We start from the raw sequence: 12448 nt of genomic DNA, 5'->3' as shown, positions 1-12448 counted from the left end.
ACAGTGCAACGCACAAGCGGGCAAACCTCAAAGAAAATAAGAGGGAGCGTTGATCAGAAAGGCCAGTTCAGAGAGCATAGAGTTTTACAGCACAGAAAGAGGTCCTTTGGCCGTAATCAGCTAGGAACGTGGCCATCACCCACATATCTATTCTCATCCCATTTACCGGCACTTCCAGTGCTCATCTGAATGCTTCTAAAGCGTTGTGAGGCTTCCCACCTCTACCACCCTTTCAGGCAGTGAGTTCCATATTCCCACCACCCTCTGGGCAAAAAGGTTTTTCCACAAATCCCCTCCGAGCCTCCTGCTCCTGACCTTAAATCAGGTAAGAATCAACCACATCGATGTGGGAGTGGAGTCACATACGGACCAGATCGACGAGTAAGGGTGGCAAATTAGAATTGTTGGACAATAGCACACAGGAGATGGTCCAGCCCCACCACACATGTGACAGGCTGGTTGAAAGAGCCATTCGGCGAATCAAGGACAAGAGTAAAACCAGTTGGGTTTTTTTAAACGATAATCTGACAACATGATGGCCCCCTGATACTGATCTAAGACCGTTATTTCTAGACTTTTTGTCTCTATTTCTCAAACTGACTGTTGAACTCAAGTCCTTCTGCATATTCTGTTCCTTCTGCCTCTGGGTGGTTGGAAACAACCACAGTACAATAACCTTCGCTAGCAGGGTAGGTAGGCAGCTAGAGGGAACAGTCGAGAAGAGGAGAGTCTTGCTGTGATATGACTTGTGTGTTATGTATCTAGTATCTGACACACCTTCCCTGAACTATGTGAGGAATGTTGATTAGGATATACTTCTGGGGTTGCAGTATCAGATCACCCAAATTCCTGTGATTTTAAACGTGGAATGCCAAAAGTTAGTGATGACTATGATGACTACCAGGTGCCAACCCAAGGCATCGGTTAACTCTTAATCAACTAGGAACACAGTGGCAGTTGTATTGTTGGACTAGTGATAATCCAAGGAATGGGAATTCCAAATATGACCCTGACAGTTAGAGAACTGGGATTCAATTGAAGACAGATGATGGACCATCACTTCCGAGCTCTCCACCTACATTTTCACAGATATACACACAAATATTTAAGGATGACTCAAGTTACAGAATCTATCTTATAAGGGATAAGATAACAATGCGCGGGGGAAGGGGGAAGGGGGGGGGGGGGGGCAGTAGATGTAGGATTCTTAGAGATTTCCAAATGGCATTCAATAAGATCCTGCACAAAAGTCTCAAATGGAGGAAAAGGACTTATGGAGTTGGGGGCATTGGCCAATTAGCATTGATCCAAGATTAATTAATGGACAGGAAGCAGAGAGAGAGAGAGTAGGAATAAATGGGACATTTTCAGGTTAGCATGCTAGTGGAGTGCTGCAAGGAACAATGCTGATGCCTCAGCTATTTGCAATCTATATTAATGACTTAGACTGAGAGGCAGCACGGTGGTGCAGTGGTTAGCCCTGCTGCCTCACGGCGGCGAGGTCCCAGGTTCGATCCTGGCTCTGGTCACTGACTGTGTGGAGTTTGCACATTCTGCCCATGTTTGCGTGGGTTTCGCCCCCATAGCCCAAAGATGTGCAGGGCAGGTGGATTGGATTCGCTAAACTGCCCCTTAATTGGAAAAAATAAATTGGGTAATCTAATAATTTTTTTTTTTAAATGACTTAGACTGTTACAATACCAGCTTATTTTACTACTGGATGGAAAGGTCCTGTCTTGTTATGCTCTAGGTGTAGCATAAACAGCTTCCTTGTGGTGCACTTGACAAAGGAAGGATCAGACGTGGAGATAACTTCAACACGTTTATTAAACTACATACACTTCTATAACTTGGGTTCGACACTACTGCTCATCCTACTATAGCTACTCAGATTGACTAACCAGTCTGCTACAATCCACGTGGTGGGAGTGATATCAAATCAACCCTGTGTCTCTACTCACTGACTGTCTCCACTGGAAAGAGGCAGATCATGTGCGTGGCGTCCTTTATATATGGGTTGGTGTAATGCCCTCCTGTGGTCGTCTCACCACTGTGTGTATCGTGAATGCCCATTGGCCGTGCCCTATCTAACTGATGTATTGGTTGAGTGTGTGTGTGTGATGTCTCTGGTGCTCCCTCTAGTGTCTAGCTAGTCTACATGTATTTACATTAACCCCTTGTGTATTTACAGTGATGCACACCACCACAGGTCCCAGATTGTAATCCAGGTTTAATAGACCAACTTTTACTTCTGTTTCACAAATGTAAATGAACAGAGTCATGGGGCAGCCAATTAGCTTTTAAAAATTAATAAAACATTTATTAAACATGAAAAGATTGACTAGAACACAATACTCCTTCACCCCACCATGTCTTCACAGATGTACACAGATCTTCAAGGATAACACAAGTTATAAAATATATTTTATACTATAATGTTCTCAGCAAGTGACCAGTCCCTGTAAACCACCAGGCCAACTCTGGTCAGGTGCACACCCACTCTGAAACCAAGTGGAGGATGCCCGATACAACATTTGGGGAGTTCTCATTACATCCCCCCATATGCTCATCACACTGGGAGCCCACTGGTCTCACTGGAACTCTGATTTCCACATGAGTGTTTCCAAACTCCACTCTCAAAAAGACATATCTTCTAAACTCCCAAACAATGCTTTCTCTCGGATACAATCACCATGGATCCGCTTCCAGGATTTCAATCTCTCCTTTCAGTATCCCTTTGCCATTGATCACCACATGCATTCAAGCTTCCACACAATCTCCTAGGTATTCGGCAACACCACTGTTTCACAGGCTGGATTAAGGTGTCAGCGATTACTTCAGATATCTGGCTTCTCCACTTTAAAACTGGTTACCCAAGCTGTCTCCTTAATTCAGGGCACATTTTCTGGTACTTTCTTTGGCTTTAGTGAACAGTATCTTGTTCAAATTCCAGTTCCTTTTGTCCCTTTGACTTGTTCCTTGGACTTCTCTTTTTATTCCCTTATTTCTAGAACTATCTATTCTTTAGCTTCTGGGGCTTGCTTTCTTGCCCTTTCTCCATGGTTCTGCCTCTCTGCTTCTGGAAGTTTTCTATGAGAGCTGCTTCCTCTCCAGTTACCTGGGTTCCAACTACTACTGGGCCCAACTTAACATTAAACCTAAAAGGACTTTCTAATTTAAAGAGGCCCCTGGTTGCTCAGCAACAGCCTAACCTTTCTTTACGCCCTGTTTGTCTTCATACCGTAAATGTCTCTAATCACAATGCAGGCATAGTTTGAAATGAAACCCAAAATCCCCTATATGCAAGCACCTTTGTTTAATATAAATATAACCCTTTCTGGCATAATTAAACTCACTTAAACTTATACTGTATTTTTAATTTCCAAATCTGAAAATACAGATCATTTAAAACGACCTCGTTTTCCTGTTTAAGATAAAGATACAGAGATAATGGGCGGCATTCTCCCCTACCCGGCGGGGCGGGGGGTCCCGGCGTAGGGGAGTGGCGCCAACCACTCCAGTGGGGGCTAGGCCCGCGCCGGAGCGGTTGGCACCACGCTGACTGGCGCCAAAACCGGCACCAGCGGCCTTTCAGGCCCACCGCCAGGCGCCGGGGCTGGCCGAAAGGCCTTCTCCGGTTCGCGCATGCGCGCTGGGGGATTCTCTTCTGCCTCCGCCATGGCGGAGGCCGTGGCGGCGGCAGACGAGAAACAGTGCCCCCACGGCACTGGCCTTCCCGCCGATCAGTGGGCACCGATCGCGGGCCTGGCCACCATGGGGGCACCCCCCCAGGGTCCGATCGCCCTGCGCCCCCCCAGGACCCAGGGGGCCCACTCGCGCTGCCGATCCCGCCGCCACCAGAGATGATTCAAACCAATTCCCGGGTGACCCTGCTGGGGGTCGGAGAATTTCGCCCAAAGTATCTAAATTTGCTGGTGCTAAAAACCTAGGTGGGAATGTAAGCTGTGAGGAGAACACAGAGAGGCTGCAAAGTGATATATGCAGATTAAGTGGGTGGGCAGCAAGTTGACAAGTGGAGTATGATGTGGGACAGTGAAGGGGCAGCACGGTGGCGTAATGATTAGCACTGATGCCTCACGGTGCCAAGGACCTGGGTTCGACCCTGGACCCGAGTCACTGTCTGTGTGGAATTTGCACATTTTCCCTGTGTTTACGTGGGTCTCACTGTCCCCCCCTCCACTCCCCAAACCAAAGATGAGCAGGTTAAGTGGATTGGCCACGCTAAATTGCCCTTAATTGGGAAAAAAAGATTTGGGTGCACTAATTGTAAGAAAAGAAAAAAGAAAATGATATGGGGCAGTGTGAGATTATTCACTTTAATGGTAAGAATAGAAAAGCAGAATATTTTTTTGAAGCCACGTAACGTCTAATGTTCAGAAGGACGACATGGTAGCACAGTGGTTAGCACTGTTGCTTCGCAGCGCCAGAGTCCCAGGTTTGATTCCCGCATGGATCACTATCTGTGCGGAGTCTGCACCTTCTCCCCGTGTCTGCGTGGGTTTCCTCCGGGTGCTCCAGTTTCCTCCCACAAGTCCCGAAAGATGTGCTGTTCGGTTATTTTGACGTCCTGAATTCTCCTTCAGTGTATCCAAACAGGTGCCGGAGTATGGCGATTAGGGGATTTTCTTATTAATGTAAGCCTCCTTGTGACAATAATAAAGATTATTAGATTATTATTATTAACAAGTTAGCCTTTGGGGACAGGAAGGAATTAGGGCAGCAATTGCCATGTTGGCCTTTATTGCAAGGGAATTGGTATCCAAGAATATGAAGGTCTTGCTGCAATCTCCAGGGATTTAGCAAGACCACACCTGGAGAATCACATTGTGGTGGGGTTTGACAGGGCAGACACTAAGTGGTTGTTTCCACCGGAGAATCTAAATAACAGGGAAACAGTCGCAGGATAAGGGATCGATCATTTAGGATTGAGATGAGGATGAATTTCCTTGTTCAAAGGGTTGTGTATCTTTGGAATTCTCCAGGAGTGTTGTAACGTCTGCATTGTTGAATGCATTTAAGACTGAGATAAACATATATTTGGTTTCTCAGCGACTCAAGGGATATGAGGAGTGGGCAGGAAAGTGGAGTTACATGGAAACATAGAAAATAGGAACTAAAGTAGGCCATTCTGTCCTTCGAGCCTGCTCTGCCATTCAATATAACCATGGCTGATCTTCCATTTCAACACCAGACTCCTGCGCTCTCTGCATATGCCTTAAGTTAAAGTAGAAAATCAGACATGACCATATTGCACATCATTTTGCACAGGATTGCTGACTTCAAGAAGCATTAGAGTGCTGTAATGGGAGTTTGGTGACTAAGCGAGTTTGTTGAGGAGGGAGCGAGATGCTCCTTTCATTTCCTACATTTTCTCAAAGAATGCGGGTGGAGCCGGGAGTTTACAAAGAGTGCAGCTGACTTGGAGCAGCCCCAACTGGAATCTTAGGATTACTCCCTGTGCCACATGCTTCTGAAGCTAGAAACAGCTGAACCCGTGGCTAAACAGCTGGTGTAGGAGGGAAGGTTTCAGATTTCAATTCTGTGGTAGTCACCACTGTTGTATTATATTGTATATATAGGTATTACAGTAATACCCCTGTACCAGTGGCGGACTGGGTCTAAAAATAGTGGTTGCCAGGAGACAAAGGGGGCCCACCCACAACTACAATGCTATCATTTAATTTTCATAACGAATAAATTAAATTTTCAAAAAATACATGTGGAAAAAAGGGTACAATTAAAATTTTTGTGGAAAAAATGTGTATTTCGTAGTAATTACAGTGTACATGTACTGTACGTATTACTGACAGTAGATACCAAATGTAGATACAGAATGTTATAATAGAATTATTTATTTATTTTTTTAAATTTTAAGTAATTGGTTGATATTTTTAAATAGTTTACTGCAAAATTTACACATTAAGATAGTTCAAAAGCACAATAGAGCATTGCATGCAGTCCACTATATTAAGAGCAATCGTTTGTGTTCGCTAGATGATTGTGCGAATCTGCCAATAATTGCTTCTGCACCCAATTCATCTAACAATTCCTTTTCAATGGATAGCAACATGTATGATTCCAAATTCTTCTCAGATAGCGAATTTCTTAACCTTGTCTTTATGATCTTTAGCTTTGAAAATGTCCTCTCATATTGGACGTGAGTAACTGATAGTGTTCAGATGATTTTATAAAGTTCATAAAGGTTATCATATGCCTTGTCATGAAGTCTGTTGGATGCCAGAATTTTTAGTACACATGATGGGCAAGTGCTGCAAATTTTACAATTGTTGCAACTGGAATCCATATTCTCACCATCATTAAGCAATAGCTTTAATACATCAAAGTTTGAAGCAAAAGAAAACAATTCCAATATTACTTGATCTTTGCTGATTTGTGGAAACAGCTTAATAATACCTTCCAATGCTTCATCTTCAAGGCCCTTCTCTGCAATAGTTTTAAACTTTGCTGGGTCCAAGCAGGACAAATCTTTATACAACTGTTTGTGTTGTACAAAGCATGATTCTAGTGACTGGACAATGCGATCCATTATTAGGTTAAACACATTTACTTGAAAAGCAGCTAGAGAATCTGAGGAATTCCTTTCATCATCAATAAGCTCATCTGCCATTCTTTTCTTCTTCCTCTGCCTCTTAACTGGCAATGCTGTTTCCAACGCATCAATTTCCAATGTTTGATTTTCATCCATATTCATCTGTGAAATCCTGTCATTACATTTATTTACAAATTCCAAAGCCTTGCTGTGAACGTTATCAAATGTTCTTGTCTGTTCCTTCAACTTTGTTGTAGCTGAATCTACCAAACTCCATGCAGTGAACATATCTAAACCACTTGTCTGTAGATAACTTGATAACGGGGTTGTAGTTTCAAATATATACAAGTAAGTAAATGCTGTCAATATGGTTTCAAACTTTAGAAGACTTTGAAGTAAAACATTTGCTTCATGTTTTGTTTTTGCATCAATTTGTTTTCTGAATCTTGTATCATTGATAAGCATGTCAATAGATTTACGAAAGTACTGGCAGCGGCATCATCAAAACGTCCAAATATAGTTGTTGCTGCATTGGATTTTCCTGACCATCTGGTCTCACCAATTAGCTTTAATCGTTTCATTTTTTCTTGTCCTAGATGTTTTCCAACAACTTCTATCCATACAGCCATTCTCTTGTATGATGCTTTCACAAAAGTTGCTATATTCTGGAGCAAATTGAAAAAAGAAATTGCAGGCACACAACATTTTGTTGTTTCAGTTATCACCAAATTCAAGACATGGGCATAGCACCATATATGAACATGTTGATCAGCCATATCAGCAATTTTACTTTGTAAACCATTATACTGGCCATGGTAGCTTGCAGCGCCATCTGTGCTATCAGATAAACATTTTTGGGGGTCAAAATTAAGATTTCCCTGAGTAACAAGTATACCGTTTTGGATACTTGTGGGGGGGACGACTTACCAGGGGTAAGCCATGGGGTACGGGCCTCTGGCACGGAGTCTGTCCCTGTTGCTCAGAAGGGAAGGGGGGAAAGGAGTAGAACATTAGTAATTGGGGACTCAATAGTCAGGGGCACAGATAGGAGATTTTGTGGGAGCGAGAGAGACTCACGTTTGGTATGTTGCCTCCCAGGTGCAAGGGTACGTGATGTCTCGGATCGTGTTTTCCGGGTCCTTAAGGGGGAGGGGGAGCAGCCCCAAGTCGTAGTCCACATTGGCACTAACGACATAGGTAGGAAAGGGGACAAGGATGTCAGGCAGGCCTTTAGGGAGCTAGGATGGAAGCTCAGAGCGAGAACAAACAGAGTTGTTATCTCTGGGTTGTTGCCCGTGCCACGTGATAGTGAGATGAGGAATAGGGAGAGAGAGCAATTAAACACGTGGCTACAGGGATGGTGCAGGCGGGAGGGATTCAGATTTCTGGATAACTGGGGCTCTTTCTGGGGAAGGTGGGACCTCTATAGACAGGATGGTCTACACCTGAACCTGAGGGGCACCAATATCCTGGGGGGGAGATTTGTTAGTGCTCTTTGGGGGGGTTTAAACTAATTCAGCAGGGGCATGGGAACCTGGATTGTAGTTTTGGGGTACGGGAGATTGAGAGTATAGCGGTCAGGAGCACAGATTTGACTTCGCAGGAGGGTGCCAGTGTACAGGTAGGTGGTTTGAAGTGTGTCTACTTCAATGCCAGGAGTATACGAAATAAGGTAGGGGAACTGGCAGCATGGGTTGGTACCTGGGACTTCGATGTTGTGGCCATTTCAGAGACATGGATAGAGCAGGGACAGGAATGGTTGTTGCAGGTTCCGGGGTTTAGGTGTTTTAGTAAGCTCAGAGAAGGGGGCAAAAGAGGGGGAGGTGTGGCGCTGCTAGTCAAGGACAGTATTACGGTGGCGGAAAGGATGCTAGATGGGGACTCTTCTTCCGAGGTAGTATGGGCTGAGGTTAGAAACAGGAAAGGAGAGGTCACCCTGTTGGGAGTTTTCTATAGGCCACCTAATAGTTCTAGGGATGTAGAGGAAAGGATGGCGAAGATGATTCTGGAAAAGAGCGAAAGTAACAGGGTAGTTGTTATGGGAGACTTTAACTTTCCAAATATTGACTGGAAAAGATATAGTTCGAGTACATTAGATGGGTCGTTCTTTGTACAATGTGTGCAGGAGGGTTTCCTGACACAATATGTTGACAGGCCAACAAGAGGCGAGGCCACATTGGATTTGGTTTTGGGTAATGAACCAGGCCAGGTGTTAGATCTGGAGGTAGGTGAGCACTTTGGAAACAGTGACCACAATTCGGTGACCTTTACGTTAGTGATGGAAAGGGATAAGTATACCCCGCAGGGCAAGAGTTATAGCTGGGGGAAGGGCAATTATGATGCCATTAGACATGACTTAGGATGTGTTGGTTGGAGAAGTAGGCTGCAAGGGTTGGGCACACTGGATATGTGGAGCTTGTTCAAGGAACAGCTATTGCATGTTCTTGATAAGTACGTACCAGTCAGGCAGGGAGGAAGGGGTCGAGCGAGGGAACCGTGGTTTACCAAAGAAGTGGAATCTCTTGTTAAGAGGAAGAAGGAGGCCTATGTGAAGATGAGGCGTGAAGTTTCAGTTGGGGCGCTTGATAGTTACAAGGAAGCGAGGAAGGATCTAAAGAGAGAGCTGAGACGAGCAAGGAGGGGACATGAGAAGTCTTTGGCAGGTAGGATCAAGGAAAACCCAAAAGCTTTCTATAGGTATGTCAGGAATAAAAGAATGACTAGGGTAAGAGTAGGGCCAGTCAAGGACAGTGGTGGGAAGTTGTGTGTGGAGGCTGAGGAGATAAGCGAGATACTAAATGAATACTTTTCGTCAGTATTCACTCAAGAAAAAGATAATATTTTAGAGGAGAATGCTGAGACCCAGGCTATTAGAATAGATGGCATTGAGGTGCGTAGGGAAGAAGTGTTGGCAATTCTGGACAAGGTGAAAATAGATAAGTCCCCGGGGCCGGATGGGATTTATCCTAGGATTCTCTGGGAAGCCAGGGAAGAGATTGCTGAGCCTTTGGCTTTGATTTTTAGGTCATCGTTGGCTACAGGAATAGTGCCAGAGGACTGGAGGATAGCAAATGTGGTCCCTTTGTTCAAGAAGGGGAGTAGAGATAACCCCGGTAACTATAGGCCGGTGAGCCTAACGTCTGTGGTGGGTAAAGTCTTGGAGAGGATTATAAAAGATACGATTTATAATCACCTAGATAGGAATAATATGATTAGGGACAGTCAGCATGGTTTTGTGAAGGGTAGGTCATGCCTCACAAACCTTATCGAGTTCTTTGAGAAAGGAAGGCGCGGAAGGATGGGTGAGTAAATTTGCTGATGACACTAAAGTCGGTGGAGTTGTAGACAGTGCGGAAGGATGTTGCAGGTTACAGAGGGACATAGATAAGCTGCAGAGCTGGGCTGAGAGGTGGCAAATGGAGTTTAATGTGGAGAAGTGTGAGGTGATTCACTTTGGAAAGAATAACAGAAATGCGGAATATTTGGCTAATGGTAAAATTCTTGGTAGTGTGGATGAGCAGAGGGATCTCGGTGTCCATGTACTTAGATCCCTGAAAGTTGCCACCCAGGTTGATAGGGTTGTGAAGAAGGCCTATGGTGTGTTGGCCTTTATTGGTAGAGGGATTGAGTTCCGGAGCCATGAGGTCATGTTGCAGTTGTACAAAACTCTAGTACGGCCGCATTTGGAGTATTGCGTACAGTTCTGGTCGCCTCATTATAGGAAGGACGTGGAAGCTTTGGAACGGGTGCAGAGGAGATTTACCAGGATGTTGCCTGGTATGGAGGGAAAATCTTATGAGGAAAGGCTGATGGACTTGAGGTTGTTTTCGTTAGAGAGAAGAAGGTTAAGAGGTGACTTAATAGAGGCATACAAAATGATCAGAGGGTTAGATAGGGTGGACAGCGAGAGCCTTCTCCCGCGGATGGAGGTGGCTAGCACGAGGGGACATAGCCTTAAATTGAGGGGTAATAGATATAGGACAGAGGTCAGAGGTGGGTTTTTTACGCAAAGAGTGGTGAGGCCGTGGAATGCCCTACCTGCAACAGTAGTGAACTCGCCAACATTGGGGGCATTTAAAAGTTTATTGGATAAGCATATGGATGATAAGGGCATAGTGTAGGTTAGATGGCCTTTAGATTTTTTCCATGTCGGTGCAACATCGAGGGCCGAAGGGCCTGTACTGCGCTGTATCGTTCTATGTTCTATGTTCTATGTTCTATGCTGTAATGTTTCAATCAATAGATAAAAAAGTCCCTGTCCTGTACCATCATTACTTGGCACAACTGAAAGTAATCGCTCACAGATAATACCTTTAAGCACATACCGAATAATAATGCTAAACTGATCGATGGATGAATTATCTTGTGTTGAATCAACCTGAATAGAATAATATTTTGCTTGAGAAACTTCATGACTAATTCTTTCTTGTATCATATTCTTCATAATTTTGATTAACATGTTTATAGTTGTTTTACTCAGGTATGTAACAAGTCCATGTCGGCCTTTACTTTGAGCCTTTCCTTGTTGCTATAATCGTTTGATTCTTTGTTTAGACTTGTTTTGCACTGCAGAAACGTGAGCTGCCATAATGGGGTCATATTTTGCCATCAACTGCACTGTAGCTAAAAAATTGCCATGATTCAGAACCTCATTATTTAGAGTGTAGGCCGATTCATTTCTGTGACCTTGAAAAGGAAGTGCTTGCTTGCCTAACATATTTATAATGTCTATAATCCTCATGACAATACTTCTCTGCTTCAATACTTCTTTCCTTTTAATTAGTGATGCTGCAAAAAATTTATCTGATGTGCCATCATTAACCACACTGATATATTGCTGAGCATTTCTGACATGTGTTGTTGTCGATTCATATAAAGTGAAGCTCTGGCTAATACGCCTGTAGTCACTAAAGCCACATACAAAGGGTGATGGATTACAAGTGTTGGGAAACTCAAAGGCTAAGTAGTATGAACAATATAAGCATCTATTTTCTTTGTTATATGTTAGCCATTTTCTTGGGACTGAGTCATTCATAATTTTCATCTCATACAAACGAGCATCAAATAGCAGATCATCAAGTGGCTGAAGTGGATGTTCAGCAAAAAACTGTTTTAGCTTTGCTCGTGATGGATATTGGAAGATTCCAGTAATTGATCTTTCATTTTCTTGCGTAGGTTCATTTACAGGATGTGCTTCAGAAACCAAGTCGTTTATGCTTGAAGGAATATCTGATTCCCTGTCACTAGTTGAAGCTATGTGTTCAGATGTTGCAACTACAGGCAGTACAGATAGCGGAACAAGGAAGCCAGAAGAAATATTGGGCCTGGGTTGATTAGTAATGGATGCACTTGTATTTGTCTCTACATTCAAAGTAGCTCTTCTCTGTCCTTGTAACTCGCATGTCATTGTATCATCACCATGAGCATTGTTTCTTGCTTCTTGATTATTTGTTGTAGAACTGGATATTGATGTGGATTGTGCTTGTGGTATTATAAACTCTGTAATAGGCCTGCATCGCTTGGCTGCATTCCTTCCTTTCTGCTTCTTTTTGTTCTTTGCAGAAGGAGGCCATTCGGCCCATCGAGTCTGCAACGGCTCCTGGAAAGAGCACCCTACCCAAGGTTAACACCTCCACCCTATCCCCATACCCAGTAACCCAGTAACCCCACTCAACTAAGGGAAATTTTGGACACTAAGGGCAATTTATCATGGCCAATCCACCTAACCTGCAGATCTTTGGACTGTGGGAGGAAACCGGAGCACCCAGAGGAAACCCACGCACACACGGGGAGGATGTGCAGACTCCACACAGACAGTGAAATTGAACTTGGGACCCTGGAGCTGTTAAGCCATTGTGTTATCCACAATGCTGCCGT

At 44.0% G+C, this 12448-nt stretch overlaps 1 protein-coding gene across 1 annotated transcript in view; it reads left to right on the top strand.

The window, feature by feature from the left end:
• The window catches only part of LOC119975977 (CD166 antigen-like), a 45112-nt gene that overhangs the window by 12623 nt on the left and 20041 nt on the right, over window positions 1-12448 (top strand). The gene's annotated exons all lie outside the window — the stretch shown is intronic.

Source organism: Scyliorhinus canicula, chromosome 13 (assembly GCF_902713615.1).
Source record: "Scyliorhinus canicula chromosome 13, sScyCan1.1, whole genome shotgun sequence".
Lineage (NCBI taxonomy): Eukaryota > Metazoa > Chordata > Chondrichthyes > Carcharhiniformes > Scyliorhinidae > Scyliorhinus > Scyliorhinus canicula.
Note: the sequence above shows the minus strand (reverse complement) of the source record. Positions and strands in the feature narration are given on the sequence as shown.